The sequence below is a fragment of the Arachis duranensis genome, chromosome 1 (assembly GCF_000817695.3).
Source record: "Arachis duranensis cultivar V14167 chromosome 1, aradu.V14167.gnm2.J7QH, whole genome shotgun sequence".
Taxonomy (NCBI): Eukaryota; Viridiplantae; Streptophyta; class Magnoliopsida; order Fabales; family Fabaceae; genus Arachis; species Arachis duranensis.
In genome coordinates this window covers 86,671,500-86,691,916 of record NC_029772.3, presented here as the reverse complement: position 1 = coordinate 86,691,916, position 20,417 = coordinate 86,671,500, and the positions used below count along the sequence as shown (strand labels likewise).

Here is a 20,417-nt window from a genome sequence, read left to right as displayed (position 1 = left end):
AAAAATCTGATTCAGAGACTGAAAAGGACTGCAGATGCTGTTGGATTCTGACCTCCCTGCACTCGAAGTGGATTTTTTGGAGCTACAGAAGCCCAATTGGCGCGCTCTTAACGGCGTTGGAAAGTCGACATCCTGGGCTTTCCAGCAATATATAATAGTCCATAATTTGCCCGAGATTTGATGGCCCAAACCGGCATTCCAAATCAGCTCAAAACTGCCCGGCGTTAAACGCCAGAACTGGCACAAGAATGGGAGTTAAACGCCCAAATTGGCACAAAAGCTGGCGTTTAACTCCAAGAAGAGTCTCTACACGAAAATGCTTCAATGCTCAGCCCAAGCACACACCAAGTGGGCCCGGAAGTGGATTTTTATGTAATTTACTCATCTTTGTAAACCTTAAGCTACTAGTTCTCTATAAGTAGGACATTTTGCTATTGTATTTTCATCTTTTGATCACTTTAGATCTTAGATCAGATCTTGGTTCTTCTGGTTCCCTCTCTGGGGCCGAAGCCAATGATCACTTTTGTTCTTATGTATTTTCAATGGTGGAGTTTCTACACACCATAGATTAAGGTGTGGAGCTCTGCTGTACCTCGAGTATTAATGCAATTACTATTGTTCTTCTATTCAATTCAGCTTATTCTTTGTCTAAGATATTCATTTGCACCCAAGAACATGATGAATGTGGTGATTATGTGACACTCATCATCATTCTCACTTATGAACGAGTGCCTGACAACCACTTCTGTTCTACAAGCAAACAAGGCTTGAATGTTTATCTCTTGGATCCCTTAATCGGAATATTCGTGGTATAAGCTAGAATTGATGGCGGCATTCAAGAGAATCCGGAAGGTCTAAACCTTGTCTGTGGTATTCTGAGTAGGATTCAATGATTGAATGACTGTGACGAGCTTCAAACTCGTGATTGTGGGGCGTTAGTGACAGACGCAAAAGAATCACTGGATTCTATTCCGACATGATCGAGAACCGACAGCTGAATAGCCGTGCCGTGACAGGGTGCGTTGAACATTTTCACTGAGAGGATGGTAGGTAGCCACTGACAACGGTGAAACCCTACATACAGCTTGCCATGGAAAGGAGTAAGAAGGATTGGATGAAGACAGTAGGAAAGCAGAGAGACGGAAGGGACAAAGCATCTCCATAAGCTTATCTGAAATTCTCACCAATGAGTTACATAAGTATCTCTATCTTTATCTTTATGTTTTATTCATACATCATCCATAACCATTTGAGTTTTCCTGAATGAGATTTACAAGGTGACCATAGCTTGCTTCATACCAACAATCTCCGTGGGATCGACCCTTACTCACGTAAGGTTTATTACTTGGACGACCCAGTACACTTGCTGGTTAGTTGTGCGAAGTTGTGATAAAGAGTTGAGATTACAATTGTGCGTACCATGTTGATGGCGCCATTGATGATCACAATTTCGTGCACCACCAGGTTCTGGAGCTCAAACTTAATTTCCACTCCATACTATTATATATTTTTAGAAAGCCCTGGATGTCTACTTTCCAACGCCTCTGGAATCGCATCATTTGGAGCTCTACAGCTCGAGTTACAGTTCATGGAATGTGAAGAGGTCAGCTGGCCTTACTACAGGTTGATACCATGTTCATCCTTGCACTTTCGGGGCAAGTTTTCTCCCTCAAATTTAGTGTCCACCATGTAGTGCCATATATGCATGGAATGCTCTGGAATCCTACTTTCCAATGTTACTGGAATCACCTAATTTGGAGCTTTGTGGCTCAAGTTATTCTTGTTTGAAGAAGGCATGGTCAGGCTGCCAGGTGGGATTTTTGCCCACGTTAGTGTAAGTAACGTGGCCATTAACGTGGGTCTTCCTTTGCTTCATAAATGTTAGTGGAGATCACCTTTTCCACTAACGTTGGCATCTCCCTTTTCTTCCACGTTAGTTTCCACGTTAATGTAACTAACGTGGAAGCTAACGTGGGTCTTTTCGCTTTGCAAACGTTAGTGGCACTCACTTTTTCCACTAACGTTCCATGCTCTCCTTCTTCAAAGTTAATGCCATTAACTTTCTCACTAACGTTGGGGCTTCTCTTTTCTTCCACGTTAATGGCCACGTTAGTGGCACTAACATAGCCACTAACGTGGCTCTTCTCTGCTTCTTGTTACCTGAAATCAATCAAACAAAGTGTATTAAAGTCTTGCTCTTAATCATGGGATCATGCATCATCCAATTTATCATTCAATTCATGCATAAGTCTCATGAAATCATTCAAAATTCACAATGTTTGCTTGAATCATGGTATGATTGCATTTTCAACCAAATACTTGCTTATTTCCTAAGAAAATGCATGAAACCAACCTAAAGCATACAAAAAATGGCTAGTAAAACTAGCCAAGATGCTCTGACATCACACAAAAGGAGCTTCAAATGCAAATAATGGATTGTCAAAAGGAATCACTCTCTAGATGGATGAATCAGCAAGGGGAATGGCAAAAATAGTTGATGGAACAGCAATTGGAACAAGGGAGACAATGGAGTGAGTCCTTCCATAACCTGAACCAAAAGCAAGATCAACAATAAGAAGCCATCCAAAAGCTGATCACCATCCAAGCACATCAAGGTGCACACATTCATGAGATGCATAGGAAACAAAGAGAACAGGCAGATCTTTTCGATGAATACAGAGCATTTTCGGAAGGAGTTTACATGAGTGAAACTGGATATCATGTAAATATGCCAGCCAGGCTTGGGTACTTGGTCGGACAACTACCTGTATTGCATCCTGGGATCACAAAATATGAGGATGTAAAGGATGAATTAGCACGAATGGAACACGAAAAAGCCGAAAAGAGTCATGAGTCAGTAAAGAAGGCACTGGAAGATTGGAAAATAGCCAGAATGAATCGGATGAGAGGAAGCACAAGTGGACAAAGTGGATAAAAAGAAGACAAGGAAGTAGAGGAACATAGGCATCCCCATGAATAAAAGGTGGTGGAGTTCTTTCTTAGTTCTATCTTTTTTAAAGCTTTAAATAAGGAAAATCATGTATGAAACAGAACATGCATCTATAGTAGTTTAGAAATTTTCAATTATGCTTTAAAATATTGTTGCTTAGGTCTATGCTCACTAGTCTAGGTTCCTAGTTTTCATCTTCATATTTCTTACTTGTATGCCTGTCCTTTAAGTTAATCAAAAAGAAAATGTTATGATAAGATTAAGAGTGGAGTTATTTTGTGAAGTGAGTTCTGAATGTTTGTGGTAGGGTGATTAGTTAGCTAAGTTTGTTCACCAACAAGGAAAGAAGGCAACTATATATCCTAAATCCTATGCTTGAAACACATCCTATGAGATTAACTAAATAATAAGATCCCAATAAGAAAAGAGAAAGAGCAATAAAAGTGAAAAGGAAAGAAACACAATAAGAAACAATGCTAGGCACCAAGGGTTTTAAGATTGAGGCATGTGTCTGTGGTTTTCATGTGCAAGGGATATGCTTGGATGAATAAGCTCTTAGGGGTGCCTCATCACTTGGTAACTTGGATTAACTAATCCGGGATTATCAGCTAAAAGTCTATTATCAAGAGTGACCCTTGCTACATAACACTTAGTAACACAAAGAGGTGCTGGACACCAAGGTCTGAAGAAAGAAAAATAACAAACCATGTGCCTGTGGTATGTATGTATGGGAGAAAGAGACTTGAGGGAGTAAGTCCTTAGGGGTGTCTTAACACCTAGCACCTTGAACCAACTGGTTCGGGAGTGTTAGCTGAAAGCTTATCATAAAGAGTCGCCCTCTTACAGAGCACTTAGCCAAAAGAAGAATGCAATAAATCTTGAAAAAAAGTGGAAGGATCAACAATTAAGAAGTCTCAAAGGATGCAATCAAGAGAGTGATCAAGGACTTGATAAAGGCCTGAAACCTAGTAAAGGAATGAACCTAAGTTTCTATACATGAAACCCCATAAACCAGGAATTCTACTTTTATATTGTCTTCTTGTTCTTTCATCCATTCTTCCTATGTTTCAGTACTTGCTTGGGGACAAGCAAGCTTTAAGTTTGGTGTTGTGATGCCAGAGCATCTAGGCCAGTTTCACTGACCTTTTCTTTACTGATTTAGGGTAGTTTCATGCATTTCCTTAGAGAATAAGGCAAGTTTTGGATGAAAATACACTCACACCTTGATTCAAGCAACTATTGTGAATTTCACATGATTTGATGAGGATTTTGCAAGAATTGAATGACAAATTGATGATGCATAATCTCATAACTTTCACTAGAGCTTTGATGCACTTTATTTGCTTGATTTCAGGACAAAGGAAGCAAGGAAGAGCCACGTTAGTAGCCACGTTAACCTAGTTAACGTGACCACCAACGTGGAATGGGAAAGAGCTTGCAACGTTAATGAGAAAAGTGATCACCAATAACGCCTGCGAAGCCATCATAAGCCCACGTTAATTGCCACGTTAACTAGATTAACGTGGTAGTTAACGTGGAGACAAAGAAAGCTCCAACGTTAGTGGTAAACGTGAACACCACTAACGCTTCAAAATGTGGCAATGAACCACGTTAAGAGTCACGTTAACTTAGTTAACGTGAACTCTAACGTGGAAGAGAGAAACAACGCCAACGTTAGTGACACTCACCTTTGTCACTAACGTTGGATCAAACTAGCATTGCCCACGTTAGTGGTCACGTTAAGACCACTAACGTGAAAGTTAACGTGGAGCTAAGATTGATGAGCCAACATTAGTGACACTCACCTTTGTCACTAACGTTGGAGATGGCATTCACTACCACGTTAGTGGCCACATTAGTGGCCATGTTAACTTAGTTAACGTGAGCTCTAACGTGGAGAGTAGGGGCACTTGGAGTGTTAGAGACAAAGGTAAGTGTCACTAACGCTCTCGAAGATGAGGCATACCCACGTTAAGAGCCACGTTAGTTATACTAACGTGAACTCTAACATAGGGACAAGGGGCACAAGGCAACGTTATTGGGAAAGGTGAGTCCCAATAACGCCCGTGAAGGTTTATAAGGCAACGTTAGTGGTCACGTTAGTTCCACTAACGTTGGAGTTAACGTGGGTTATATGGGGTTGGAACGTTAGTGAAAAAGGTGATTGCCACTAATGTTCTCGAACCCATAATGCCACTTAACGCCCATGCCTAATTCATACTTTTCTGCAAGCTGAGCCCACTAAAGATTGTAATTGCTTCAACTCATGATCTAAGGCCCACATCCAAGACTTGAAGAACTCACTAGAAGATCAAGAGAAGTAGTATATATAGGAGTAGTTTTGAACTATAGATAAGCTTGGTACTTTGGAGAACTACCCTCTGTATATTTACTTTTCTGCACTTTTAGCTAAGGATGTATCCTTTTCTTCCATTTCCATTTCTAGAGCTATGAACAACTAAACCCCTTTCATTGGGTTAGGGAGCTTTGTTTTAATTTGATGGATCAATTATAGTTTTCATTCTCTTCTTCTGTCTTCTCTTTTGATTTACTTGAAAGTTTTCGATCTTAATTCAATTGGTTAGTTGTCTTGGAAAAGAAACTCTCCATAAATGGATCTCCTCTGAGCCTTGGAAAAGGGATGAGGAGATCATGCTAGAATTGCTTTCTCATGTTGGACCAAATTGGGGTCTGGGCGGATATAGTGACATGTAATCCTCCCAACACTTTGATTTGGAAATACATGTGGTATAATTATTGACCACACTTCATCTCTTCCTATGAGCAATTAAATCAAGAAATTGGGCAATTATTCAAGCTTAGAGAGATTGGGTTGCCAAGGAATTAGAACCCAATCATTTAAGATTGCCAAGGAGATCAATAGATGATTTGATTGAGGAAGAGATGAAAATGAATTTGATCTGGAGAATACAACATCTCCTGAGCCCAATGAATTCCCCATTTCTGATCTTACCCATTCTCTTTACTTTCTGCCATTTATTTACATGCTCATTTCCCCAAATCCCCATCTAAGATTCTGCACTTTATTTTCTGCTATTTACTTTCCCGCCATTTAATTTTCTGCAATTCTCAAACTACGTTCTGTTTAGCTCAACTAGCATATTCTTCCAAATAAATTTGCTTGACCAATCAATCCCTGTGGGATTCAACCTCACTCTATTGTGAGTTTTTACTTGACGATAATTTGGTATACATGCCGAAGAAAAATTTGTTGAGAGACAAGTTTTCATGCATCATTACTTGACGACAATTTTGGTGCGCTTGCCAAAATAATGGATTCATCATTTTTGTATAAGGAGTGAATTCCGGTCATTAGTCACTAAAGACGGTAAGTTTTTGAACTCCCACCTCCTTAGTCAGCCTCAGACTTGCCAATAGAGCTTTGTATTTAGCTTGGTTATTTGAGGCAGAGAACTCGAACTTTAATGTGAGCTCGATTTGGGTTCCTTGATCGCTTTCTAGGATTATGCTTGCACCGCTTCCGGCTTTGTTTGAGGATCCATCCACGTAAAGGTTCCACTCTATGGGGTGCCCAGGGTGTCAGTGTATTCTGCGATGAAGTCGGCCAGATACTGTGACTTAATGGCTATTCGAGCCTTGTATTTAAGGTCAAATTTGGATAACTCGACTGCCCACTATAGGATTCTTCCAGCTAGATCTGTTTTCTGTAGGATACCCTTTATGGGCTGGTTGGTCCATATTCTTATAGTGTGAGATTGAAAATATGGGCGGAGTCGTTGAGAAGTGAGTATATGGGCGTAGGCAAACTTTTCTATCATTTGATAGTTTAATTCAGCCCCTTGTAGAGCTTTACTGATAAAGTAAATGGGTTGTTGCCCACTTTCATCTTCTCTGACTAGTGCTGATGCTATTGCCCGACTTCCTACGGCGAGGTATAGTATTAGTTCTTCGCCTTCCCAAGGTCGAGTAAGGATGGGTGGTTGCCCCAAAAACTACTTAAAATCCTGGAAGGCTTGTTCACATTCTGGGGTCCATTCAAACCTCTTTCCCTCTTTCCCTTCCTTAGTGTTGCATAGAAGGGAAGAGATCTTAAGGCTGATCCAGCTAAAAATCTGGATAAGGCTGCTAGTCTCCCGTTGAGCTGTTGTACTTCTTTGACGTAGGTTGGGCTTTTCTTGTTGAGTATAACTTGGCATTTATCTGGGTTCACTTCAATTTCTCTCTGGGTGAGCGTAAAGCCTAATAATTTGCCAACTTTTACCGTGAAGGTGCACTTTGCGGGGTTAAGTCGCATCCCATGCTTTCTTATGATGTCGAACACTTTGGTGAGGTCAGCTAAGAACGATTCCTCATTCTGTGTTTTTACCAGCATGTCATCGACATAATCCTCCGTCGGCAAAAACTTTATTCATTAGTCTCTAGTATGTAGCCCCTGTGTTTTTTAGTCCGAAAGGCATGACTATATAGCAGTAATTCGCTCTTGGGATTAGGAACGAGGTCTTTTCTTGGTCGGGCGGATACATTGGGATTTTGTTGTATCCGGAATAGGCATCCATGAAGGAAAGGTACTTATATATCTGGAAGAGGCATCCACTAGGGTGTCTATATTTGGGAGTAGGTAAGGGTCTTTTGGGCAGGCTTTGTTGAGGTCGGTGTAGTCAGTACACATTCGCCACTTTCCATTTGACTTTTTTACCAAGACGACATTGGGTAGCCACAATGGGTACTTAGCCTCCCTTATGAATCCCGCCTCAAGTAGGGCTTGTACCTGCTCTTCTACAGCTTGGGATCTTTCTGGGCCGAGCTTCCTACACTTCTGTTGCACTGGCCGAGCTCCAGGATATACGGCCAGTTTCTGACACATTAGACCGGGATCTATGTCGGGCATGTCTGCGGCTGTTTCGAGGGTTACCTGAAACTGTAGGTCGATGTCAGACGAGATCTATGATGGTGGCTGGAGCTGACGTGTCCAACTTGTTGGACTTGGTGGTGCTGTAATGACAAGTCATCTTATGCTAGTTTTACAAGCATTTTTAATTTCTTTCATTAGGTTTTACGTACTTTCTTACACAATAAGTAAGTGATTGGAGTGAAATTTCATGATTATTTTGAATCAATCAAACATCATTTATTTTACACAAAATCTTTATGTTTAGGCTAGAAGTAATTGATATTATAAATGGTGCAAGGACCTTGTGATTTTGGTGAGACTTTGATTTCTTATTTGATTGCTTGTAGGTGAAGAAATGAAGAAAAAAGGGAAATAATTAGGGAAGTGTTACGTTTACAAAGAGAACACCACACTCACTAGCAAACATGGCTAGCGTTCACTTCTAAAGTGAGCGCCACGCTCACTTAGTTACCTTTTTCGTGGATTTCAAGCTTTGGAGCAAAGCCTTGTGCCATCCGTACACATAGCCAGCGCTTAAACTCTTAATGTAGCGCTCATTAAAAGAGCACCAATGAAGAAAAAGTGTGCATGTGAGGAGCACTTATGGTGCAGCGCTCAAAATCAGATCGTAGCGCTCACTAGGAGAGCGCTCCAAGTGAGGAAATTGGCACCAAGGGAGAGCGCTCACTAAAGGAGCGCAGCGCTCACTAGGAGAGCGCTAGGAGGCAACAGGCGCACCAAAAGGGTACGCTGAAGGAGTGAACGTAGCGCTCAATTTGTCAACGGAGCACTCCACTATGAGCTTCACCAAACACCCACTATCATTCAAGGCCAAACCAAAAAGCCCACTTCAAATGTTAAATGATGGAAATAGAAAGTGTGTAAATAGGAGCAAGTTTGATTTGAGAAGGACCTTTTTTCTTTTCATCTTTTTGAGCTCTTTTTATTTTTCCTTTCGAAAAATTTAGAATTGGTGGAATTGGGATCAAATCTTAGTTTTCTTTGTTCATTTTCTTTCTTCGGCAACTTCTATTTTCTGATTTTTGTTTTTGAACTCAAATTGAAGAACTCCACTGAAATTCTTCATCTGAGAATCATCTTTTACTTTTCCTATTTATAGTTCTAAGAATTGGAAATTGGATCTAAATTTTCTTTTCTATTTTCATTTTCATTTCTTCTATAATTTCTTTTCTATTTTGTTGAGAGAACAATTGAGATCTAGAATCCATTTCTGCTTTGATTCTTCTGGAACTTCTCTTCATATGATTTACTGCAATTTACAATTCCAGATTTATTTTGAATTCTAGTACCCAAATCCCTTTATTCTTCAAGCAATTTAAGTTTCACAGCAATTTAGATTCAGCAATTTAAATTTCTTGCACTTTAAGTTTCAGTCATTTACTTTTCTTGCACTTTAAGTTTCAGCTCTTTTACTTTCTTACACTTTAAGTTTCTACAATTTACTTCTTCTGCATTTTAGGATTTTGTCAATTTACCTCTTCCCTTTTATTTTCTTCCAATTTTACTTCTGTTAATCAAGTTTCACTCAAATAATCAAATATTTGCTTAACTAAATTCATCACCATACTAAAGTTGCTCAATCCATCAATCCTTGTGGGATCGACCTCACTCTTGTGAGTTATTACTACTTGATGCGACACAATACACTTGCCGTTAAGTTTGTGTGAAATCGTTTTTCCCTTATCAAATTTTTGGCACCGTTGCCGGGGATTGATATAGATTGACAATGATTAAGTAGGGTGATAATCTAGATTAAGCATTTTTTCTTTATTTTTGTCAAGCAAACTAACTGTTTGAGTTTTTGTTTAAGCTAACATTAACCTCACTCTAGCAGTAGAGTGAATTACTTTTAGTTTCTGGTTTTGTGTGTTTTATGTCAAGAGGAAAAAGAGGTGAATCCACATCTTTTGATCATGAGCCAGAGAGAACACTCTTGAGATTTAGAACAGAAGTAAGAGGGAAGGGAGTTGTTGGAGAAGAAAAATCAGAGGAAGAGAATCCAAAAATGGAGGGGAATATCCCTAATCCACCAAATAAAGTGGCTAACAATGGCCAACCCCAAAGGAGATTTCTAGCTTCCTACACCTTCCCCAATGCAAGACACTATGGGAGTAGCATACTCACTCTAAATGTTCATGCTAACAACTTTGAATTGAAGCCTCAACTCATCACTTTGGTGCAAAACAACTGTTCTTATGGAGGTGGTCCCTTGGAAAATCGAAATCAGAACCTAACCATCTTTCTAAGGATATGTGACAGTTAAAATAAATGACGTACACCCAGACATCTATAAGTTGCTACTATTTCCATTTTCCTTGAGGGATAAGGCTACTCAATGGTTAGAAGCATTTCCCAAAGAAAGCATCAATAATTGGGAGGATTTAGTGAGCAAATTTTTGGCTAAATTCTACCCACCTCAGAGGATCATAAGATTGAAGATAGAGGTGCAAACCTTCACCCAAATGGATGGCGAATCACTTTATGAGGCCTGGGAAAGATACAAAACCTTGATTAGGAAGTGTCCACCGGAGATGTTTTATGAATGGGACAGATTTCAGAATTTCTGTGAGGGATTGACTCGTAACACTACAAGAAAATAAGCTTTCTGCTACGCTTTAAAAGCGTACTGAAAAGTGTAAAAAAGCGTGCTGATAGCTTTTCGCCACGCTTTTTGAGCTATCGGCACGCTTTTAAAAGGGTCACGTCCGCCAGCGTGCCGGTTGCTCTATCGCCACGCTTTTATGGATCTATCGACACGTTTTTTCTATTGGCAGGCTTTCATCTGTTGGCACGCTTAAAAAGCATGGCCATATCTATTAACCTATAGCTACGCTTTAAAAGCGTACCAAAAAATGTACATATCACCACGTTTTTGAAGGGTGCCGATAACACACCTCAAAAGCGTGGCTTGCCAGCTAAAATCTTTTGCCACGTTTTCAAAGCGTGGCCTATTCCTTTGTCAAATTAAAAAAAAAAAAAGAGAAAATTAGAATGTATAAAAAATTGATTTTTTTATTGATTTACATGAATTATTTACATGCTAAAATTGTAATTAAAAAATTACAATACTTTAACAAAACTAATAATTGAATTAGGACAAAATAAGTTCACCGTTAGAACTTAGGAGATCATTAGAACTATCAAAATTATCATTAGAAGTTATCGCCAATCTTGCTCTTTGATGCAGTCTCTCGTAGATATGCTACCATTTTATTGGCACCTTCAGATTCACATTCCTACATGAAGGAGATGGATTTGTAAAATAAACCATTACACTTAACCATGCTCATTTTACTAAGAAAATCAAAAGATAAAACTGAAATGCCAAGATCATGTTACAAATGAAACTTCAATTGCAACCATGATGACACCTACCTCAGTCATATCTAGAAAAGAATCCATAAGTTGCCCAGTGTTCCTTCACAACATCAGCCAAAGAGATCAGTTTCTCCCCTGCCTTCTTGTCTTTGTTGCGGTGCGCAATAATAGAAAGCCAAGCTAAAACAGTCCTGTAAACAAAAGATACACAATAATTTTTCATTTCTTGGAGAACACATAGATGTTACCATTCTAAATGGTCAACATTGTTTTTCAGAATTCTAATAATTTCAAGATATGTTTATAGTAATGGAGCTCCAAAATCAGGACCATTTTCAGCATACAAAATGTTGACAAGATCCTTTGCATATCTATCCAATGAACAATCCATCAAATATATTTATCTCGGGTGAAAAGACAATTTTATAAAATAAAGAGCTAAACTCACCTCAGATTAGGATCAGGATGACCATGTCCAAAATCTTCCAAAGGGATTCCATTTGCGATTGAATCCTACATTGCATAATTAAAACTTGTAAATTACTTTCAACTCTTTAAAAAAGGTTTTAAAGGGGCAAAACATAAAAAAGATGTAATCAATTTCAAGACTGAGACTTTCATAATTTGTGAGCATAATAACCAGCAACATACATCAGCCATGATATGCTCACTTTGTTCAAAACATGATAAATTTTATATATGGAATCTTAAGAATAACCAAGAAAGATTAGACAACCAAAAGAAGACATGCAAGATCCAGGAAGTCAAGCCATAAGAATTGCAAAGAAGAACAGAAAGGTCAACCTCTTTAGTTACAAATAAGATTGACTAAACAGAAAAAACTAGAAACTAAAAACCACAGTGCATTAAAAGAATAAATTTTTTTTGTCAAACAGGAAATCTCACCTCTGTCTAGTCATAGAAGCTCTTATACCATTATTGAAACTCAGTCACTCTAACTAAACTTTAAAAAATAGCTCAAGGGAGAGGGTCGCCCTAGACTTGTAAAGGCTTCTACTACACCTTATCCTTAGGACATGTGGAACTATAATATACCTTCTCATGCTCAAGACTGGACAAAGACTTACTATTTGGTTGACTAGACATTTTGGGGTGACCCAAAAACAACCATAGAATAGGTTCTGGTACAGTAATATACCATGATTTGAACCATCTTTCCCATGAACTTAAATTGTTGGTCAGCGACATGATTTTATATCTAACACTTTCATGAGAAACAAATCCAAATCTTGATTATTGATATTGTAAATGTGAGATGTAAATTAGTGGGATACAAATAATAATAATAATAATAATAATAATAATAATAATAATTAGTGCATGACGATCATAGTGCAAAGTGCCACTCTCAGGCAATCCACGTCTAATCTGATTTTAATAAAAAAATTTCTTATGTATGGTAACTAATATAAAAAATTACCAATACATACCCGATTACCCGTCCATATTGACCTTGCCCTCCAGATTGCTTCTTGTGTAAATAATCAAAATCAGCACGTTGTGTAACAGTTTCTCTGAAGTTTACACGGGGCTTTCCAACAGTTGCATCAACCTTAACAAGGAGGAACATAATAATGAAACTCCAGAAGCAGGAAATATAAAACCAGTATCAGCAAGGATTAACAACATTAATGCATGGGAAAGGAATAGGTACCTTATACTCTCTCCGAATACGTTCAACATAAATATCTAAATGTAGTTCTCCCATGCCAGAAATGATAGTCTAACAACAAGGGTAAACTATGTCATTGCAAGTACAACAAATTTGCCACTTTTATGATCTAGATAAATAGAATAGAACATTACCTGCCCACTCTCTGGGTCTAAACCAACACGGAATGTAGGATCCTCTTTCTGGAAGCGATTCAAAGCTTTTGAAAACTACAAGTGATATACCAAGAAAATCAAATACTTGATAAGCTGGGACAGGGTGGTCAGTGTGTTACATAAAGAAACTACTTACTTGCCCTCCAGAATCTTTTGAAACTGGCTATATAGCTAATGACATTACAGGTTCAGGAACATTTATGGAAGTCATTGTGTATTTAACTGATCCATCAGTAAACGTATCTCCTAATAACCAATGGATGGAAAAAAGTTAGACAAGTAACATGTATTAAGGCCAATATAAAACTAACTTAGGCAACATATTACTACAAGATTAAGTTCAAAATAGAGTATAATTCATTCTCTACATCAATAGGCAGGGACTGCTAACAACAAAAGACTCAATTATCAGAAATTCAGAATGTTTAACAGCTGTTGAGAAGGACTGGCGTAATTAAGCCTTAAAAATTTGATGAAACTATACAATTAGAGCCTTACAAATTAATTTAAAAGATTTAACTTAAGAGTTTCCTATGGGCATTGGTTAAGAGAGAAAATAGAAAAGTTTTGGTTTGCATTAAGTGCATAGAAAAATTAAAAAAAAATTAACATTTACTTGTTCTTATAGTATTCTTAGCAAGTGCCTTAACACTTGTTACCAAGACCCTTAATTAAATCTTGAATAAATAAAGATACAATATAGGATTCCAGACATCAATAGGTTAGGGCAAGGACAAAAGACGAACCTGATGCACAATCAACACCAAATACAGGAACTATTTGCCCCATGAGCCTCTTGAATGTCCTGCAAGTTGGATATTAAATATTAAATATATTTAAGTATTGAAATATATTAAACAGTCTTCGTAACAAATCAAGCAGGGAAAGGTACCCCTACCATGTTACTCTATAGCAAAAATAATAGCATATAACCTACCTAACTAAAGTTACTCTATAGCAAAAAACCCTAAACCAAATATCAGATTAGAAAAAATATAAATTTAGAAATATCAGAAAAAAATGAACCAAGAAAATCAAAACAAAAAAATCAAATTCAAAAACAAATAATCAGATCAAAAAAATTTTGAAGAGATAATTTACCACGGTGCTGCGAACGCTGAACGTGGCTGACGGAGGTGCGACGAGTGACGGAGGTGGAGACGGCGGTGCGACGACTTCAGAGAGGGAGACGGCAACGCGGCGGGTGCCAAACCATGGAGGGAGGAGTGACGATTGAGGGTTTGCGAGAGAGAGCGTCGACGGAGGGTTTGCGACAGAGAGTGAGCGCCGAGGGAGGCCTTACCAGAATGAGTCACCGCCGCAGGAGGGATAGGTGTTTACAGGAGAGACGGAAGGAGCGCCGATGCAGGGAACACCGGCAGAGGTGGCACCTACGGAGGGATTGCTAGAGAGGGTTGGAACGAGGTTGACCAACGAGTGTTATTAGGGGAGAGAGTGAGAGCACCGGCGATGAGCTCTATGTTAGGTGAAGAGCGCCGCCGCCGTTAGGGTGATGAGCTCTGTGTTAAGGTTTTCGCTTTTAAGGCATTGTTTCAAAGAAGAGGAGGGTGTGTTTCGAAGAAAGGAAGAAGTGTTGTTAGGGCCTTAGGGGGTTTGTTGTGTAAACTATTTGTTTCGAACTAAGAGGGGTGGAATTTTTTTTTTTTTGAACTTTGTGGCCACCCTTATACAGCGTGCCAAAAGATTTAGAGGAAACGGCCACGCTTTAAAATGTAACGATAACGAAACCATTTTGCCACGTTTCAAAAGCGTGCCAATTTTCCTCTATGGCCACGCTTTTTAAGGGTGGCGATAAAAAAGCGTGGCCAAATTTTAAATAAGTGGCCACCCTCATAAAAGCGTGCCGATTTCTCTCTATGGCCACGCTTTTCAAGCATGGCAAAAAAACGTGGCAAAAGCGTGCCCATAGACCACTTTTGGGCACGCTTTAAAAGCGTGGCAAGAAAAAAGGGTGCCGACAAGCCTTTTTTCTTGTAGTGTAAAAGCTCAAGAGGCCTTGGATTATTCTGCTGGAGGATCAGTGCAACTAATGAAGACAACTGAGGAAGCTCAAAATCTCATAGACACTGTGGCAAATAACCAATACTTTTATGCTCATCAAAGGCAACGCTAACCAGCTCAAAGGAATGGTGTATTGAAGCTAGAAGGTGTGCATACCATCTTAGCACAAAACAAGGTGATGCATCAACAGATTCAACAACAGATGGAGATAATGGCCAAGAGGATTGATGGTCTTCAAGTAGCTGTAGTGAACACTACAAATCAACCACCAGCTGGGTGGGGGCAAAATGAGGAAAACTACGAAGAGTAGCAGCAAGAGCAAGTTAACTATATGCACAACCAAGGAGTTGGACAAAATGAGCTCCTTGGAGACATTTATAACTCATCCTGGATGAACCACCCAAATTTGAGGTGGGGAGATAGCCAAAACCAGCAGCCTTGGCAGAGAAACTCAAACCAGAACAATTCTAGAAATACAAACCATCAAAACCATCAAAACACTAAACAAAACCAATACAGAAAACCACAAAATAACCAACCCTCATCCAGGTACTATCCATACAACAACTAATCTACTAACAAAAATAACTATCATCCAGGCTCAACATCCCATAATCAACCACAACCACCCCAAGAGTCTCAAAGGATCTCCAACTTGGAGATAATGATGGAAAAGATGATCAAGCATCAAGAATTGGCCCATAAGAACCATGAAGCTTCACTAAGGAATCTGGAAAGGCAAATTGGACAACTGTCCAAGCAAACAGTGGCTGAAAGAGCACCCAATGTATTACCAAGTGACACCATTCCCAATCCCAATGAAGAATGCAAAGCAATCCAATTAAGGAATGGAAGAATCTTGAAGAATGACAAAGAAGCTAACAAGAGGCCAACTGAGGATGATGAGGACGTTAGCAAGGAAGAGGTGACAGCAAACAAGCAAGACCAAGAGGAGTCCAAATAGAAGGAGGAAAAGCCACAAGCCTCAAAGAAAGGAAAACAAATAATGAAGGAGCATCTACAAGAACAGAAGAAGGTGGAGAAGCCTTACACCTCTCCTCTGCCGTATCCTCAAATATTTCAGAAGGAGATCAAGGACCAATAATTTCCCAAGTTCCTAGAAGTTTTCAAGAAGCTAGAAATCAATATTCCACTTGCTGAAGCATCAGAGCAAATGCCCTTGTATGCAAAGTTCTTAAAAGAAATCATCAACAAGAAGAGAAGCTAGAATGAAAAGGAGACAGTGATCTTGACACAAGAATGCAGTGCAGTGATCCAATAAGGCCTCCCACCAAAACTCAAAGACCCTAGGAGTTTCTTTTTGCCTTGTACCATTGGTAACATAATCATTGACAAGGCACTGTGTGATTTAGGATCCAATATCAACCTGATGCCTTTATCTATGATGAAAAGGCTATTTACAAAAGAAGTGAAGCCTACAAAGATGTCATTGGAGCTAGTGGATAGATCACTGGTAATTCCCAAGGGTGTGATTGAAAATCTCTTGCTCAGAGTAGGGAAATTCATATTTCCAGCAGATTTTGTAATCTTGGACTTAGGTGAAGAGGGGAATGATTCTATTATATTGGGAAGACCTTTCTTAGCCACAGCAAGGGCCATCATTGATGTGGAACAAGGAGAAATGACTTTGAGGGTACATGATGAGAAGATCACTCTAAATGTCTTTCAGGAAATACAATATACTATTGAAGATAAAAGCTGCATGAGGGTTGAAGAAGAAGACCTGCATCGAAAAGAAAATCCCAATGAAGCACTCATCAACTCACCTTTGAAGCAAAAGACAAATAATGTAGAAGAACAAAAGGGGAATGAGGATGTAAAGAATGAGAAGAGAAGGCAGGAAGAGAGCAAGGAGTTGATCAGTAGGAAGACATACCCTGACATACAACCTGCTGTTAAGACAGAAGGATCACCAAAGAAAGGAAAGAAGAGCAAGAAAAGTATTCCAAAAGGGTGGAAAAACAAAAAAATCCCAACTGAAGGATTCTCAGAAGGAGACAAAGTGAATTTGATATATCAAAAGTTGGAGACAGGCCTACAAACTGATGATTACTACATTGTCAATAAAATACTCTCGTTGGAGCACATAAACATTGAGCATAAAAGCATAGGAAGAAAGCTCACATTAAGAGGGGACAAGCTGAGGCACCATAATCAGCAGCCATCCTAACAAGGACCCAATGTCAAGCTAGTGACATTAAAAGAGCGCTTGTTGGGAGGTAACACAACCAGAGGTAGTTTTCTTTTCCCAACTATTTCAATAAAGAGCTTAAGTAGATTTATCTGTATTGCAAGGAGCTAAGTTTGGTGTTGCACATTAAAACAATTTAAGGGTGAATAAAGGATGCTAAGTTTGGTGTTCCACCAAAAATCTCATTTAAAAAAAACACATTTCAACCCTCTACATAAATAGTTACTAGCTCCAAGCAATCAGGAAAACCACTAAACCATTGTCTGTTCTCTAGTTTTTAGTTTTATTAATTTTAGCAAAAGCATAAGGTTTCATGTAACTGGTGCATAATAGACAGTAGCAAGGGACTAAGTTTGGTGTTCCCTCACCAAATTAAGTTCAAGAGCCTACAATAGTTCATGCATGCTAACCATTTGCCTAAGTGCTTGGAAAAACAAGCAACTTCCAATAATTGTGCAGAAAAGACACTCAGCCTTTTAAAAGAATCATCACCAAGGGAAATACAAGAGTAAAAGATGATAAAGACAAAAAGAAAGTTGCAAGACACTCCTGAGAGTTTTTATTGTCACAAAATTCACTCTACTTTGAAATGTTCTGAATGAGAAGCTGCTGTTTACCTTGTTGATTAGTTCAGATAGTGCAAATTTTGATGTCTGTTAAAATGCACTAGTTTAAATGCTTGTTATCACTCATCTGCATTAAATTCTGTCTTGTTTCCTCTACATCAATAAGAGAAAATGTTTGAAATAGAAAGTAATTATCCAATGTGGTAGGAATTAGAATGAAGTTCAGTGGTGGTAATTGCTTGATTAGATGATAAGCTCAATAATAAAAGCTGCAGAATAGAATATCCTTTGTAGTGTGAACTTAGTTGCTATGATAAAACCTTCAATTAATGAACATCCCTAGAAAATGAAGAAAAGTAAGAAAGAAAAAGAAAAGAAAAGCCAAGGATTGGAAACAAGAATGAAAGAAACAAATAATAAGGCTAGACACCAATAGCTTGGACCTTAGGACATATGTATAAGGTGATTCTTGTACTAGGATCTGCTTGGACAATCAGGTCTGAGGAGTCTTTCAAAACTTGGTAACTTGGATTAACTAATCCAGGATTACCAACTGAAAGTCCACTATCAAGAGCAACCTAGTTACAAAGCATTTAGTAACCCAAAGAGGTGCTGGGCATCAATGTTCCTAAGAAGAATTGTGAGCCAAGTGTCTATAGTGAAGAGGTGTTGAGAAAAATTGAGCCAAAAGGCTGCTACAATACTTGACACTGAGCCACCATTAAGAAATAAGTTTATAAGCAAAAGAAAGAAGGAAAAATCTAAGAGGGATCAATAAAAGAATAAGGAATTATAGCAGCAACTATAGTGAATCCTCAAAGAGACATTTCATAGCTAGCAGCTCAGAATAATTGAGTTGCATCTTGTCTGCATAAAATCCCATAAACCAAATTCTATTACCTGCTAAATAAGGACATAAATGCTTCTCTGTTTTATCTCATTTCTTCTCATGTTTAGTGCTTTCTTGGGGACAAGCAAGGTTTAAGTTTGGTGTTGTGATGTGATGCCAGGGCATCTAGGCCAGTTTCACTGACCTTTTCTTTACTATTTTAGGATAGTTTCATGCATTTTCTTAGAGAATAAGGCAAGTTTTGGATGAAAATACACTCACACCTTGATTCAAGCAACTAGTGTGAATTTTACATGTTTTCATGAAAAATTTGCAAGAATTGAGTGACAAATTGATGATGCATAATCTCATGACTTTAGCTAGAGCTTTGATGCACTTTATTTGCTTGATTTCAGGACAAAGGAAGAAAAGAAGAGCCACGTTAACCTAGTTAACGTGACCACTAACGTGGAATGGGAATGAGCTTGTAACGTTAATGAGAAAAGTGATCACCAATAACGCCTGCGAAGCCATCATAAGCCCACGTTAATTGCCACGTTAACTAGGCCAACGTTGTAGTTAACGTGGAGACAAAGAAAGCTCCAATGTTAGTGGTAAACATGAATACCACTAACGCTCCAAAAATTGGCAATGAGCCACGTTAAGAGTCACGTTAACTTAGTTAACGTGAACTTTGACGTGGAAGAGAGGAACAATGCCAACGTTAGTGACACTCACCTTTGTCACTAACGTTGGATCAAACTAGCATTGCCCACGTTAGTGGTCACATTAAGACCACTAACGTGAAAGTTAACGTGGAGCTAAGGTTGATGAGCCAACGTTAGTGACACTCACCTTTGTCATTAACGGTGGAGATGGCATTCACTACCACGTTAGTAGCCATGTTAACTTAGTTAACGTGGGCTCTAACATGGAGAGTAGGGGCACTTGGAGCGTTAGTGACAAAGGTAAGTGTCACTAACGCTCTCGAAGATGAGGAATACCCACGTTAAGAGCCACGTTAGTTACACTAACGTGAACTTTAACGTAGGGACAAGGGGCACAAGGCAACGTTATTGGGAAAGGTGAGTCCCAATAATGCTTGCGAAGGTTCATAAGGCAACGTTAGTGCCACTAACATTGGAGTTAACGTGGGCTATATGGGTCTGGAACGTTAGTGAAAAGGTGATTGCCACTAACATTCTCGAACCCACAATCTCACTTAACGTTAACATCACTAACGCCTATGCCTAACTCACACTTTTTCTGCAAGCTGAGCCCACTAAAGATTGTAACTGCTTCAACTCAAGATCTAAGGCTCACATCCAGGACTTGGAGAACTCACTAGAAGATCAAGAAAAAGTAGTATATATAGGAGTAGTTTTGAACTATAGAAAAGCTGGGCACTTTGGAAAACTACCCTCTGTATATTTACTTATCTACACTTTTAGCTAAGCATGTATTCTTTTCTGCCATTTTTCATTTCTAGAGCTATGAACAACTAAACCTCTTTCATTGGGTTAGGGAGCTCTGTTGTAATTTGATGGATCAATTTTAGTTTTCATTCTTCTTCTTCTTTCTTCTCTTTTGATTTACTAGAAAGCTTTCGATCTTAAATCAATTGGTTAGTTGTCTTGGAAAAGAAACTCTCCATAATTGGATCTCCTCTGAGCCTTGGAAAAGGGATGAGGAGATCATGCTAGAAATGCTTTCTCATGTTGGACCAAATTGGGGTCTGGGCGGATATAGTAACATGTAATCCTCCCAACACTTTAATT

The 20,417-nt window shown here is 38.8% G+C and overlaps 2 long non-coding RNA genes across 3 annotated transcripts; both read right to left on the bottom strand.

Annotated features, from left to right (window-relative positions):
* Positions 1 to 10,862: 10,862 nt before the first annotated feature.
* Positions 10,863 to 11,725, bottom strand: LOC107491432 (uncharacterized). Its single transcript, XR_001592640.3, has 3 exons — positions 11,611 to 11,725; positions 11,220 to 11,353; positions 10,863 to 11,080 (listed from the first exon to the last, which is right to left on the bottom strand). It is a non-coding gene; the product is annotated as an uncharacterized LOC107491432 (long non-coding RNA).
* Positions 11,726 to 12,526: 801 nt separating this feature from the next.
* LOC107491422 (uncharacterized) lies at positions 12,527 to 14,606 on the bottom strand. 2 transcript variants are annotated; one of them, XR_001592639.3, is made up of 6 exons: positions 14,112 to 14,606; positions 13,757 to 13,815; positions 13,147 to 13,256; positions 12,990 to 13,064; positions 12,838 to 12,906; positions 12,527 to 12,735 (listed from the first exon to the last, which is right to left on the bottom strand). It is a non-coding gene; the product is annotated as an uncharacterized LOC107491422 (long non-coding RNA). The 2 variants fall into 2 exon arrangements; XR_008002213.1 differs by lacking the exon at positions 14,112 to 14,606 and having other exon boundaries at positions 12,537 to 12,735; positions 13,757 to 13,986.
* Between the last annotated feature and the right edge of the window lie 5,811 nt (positions 14,607 to 20,417).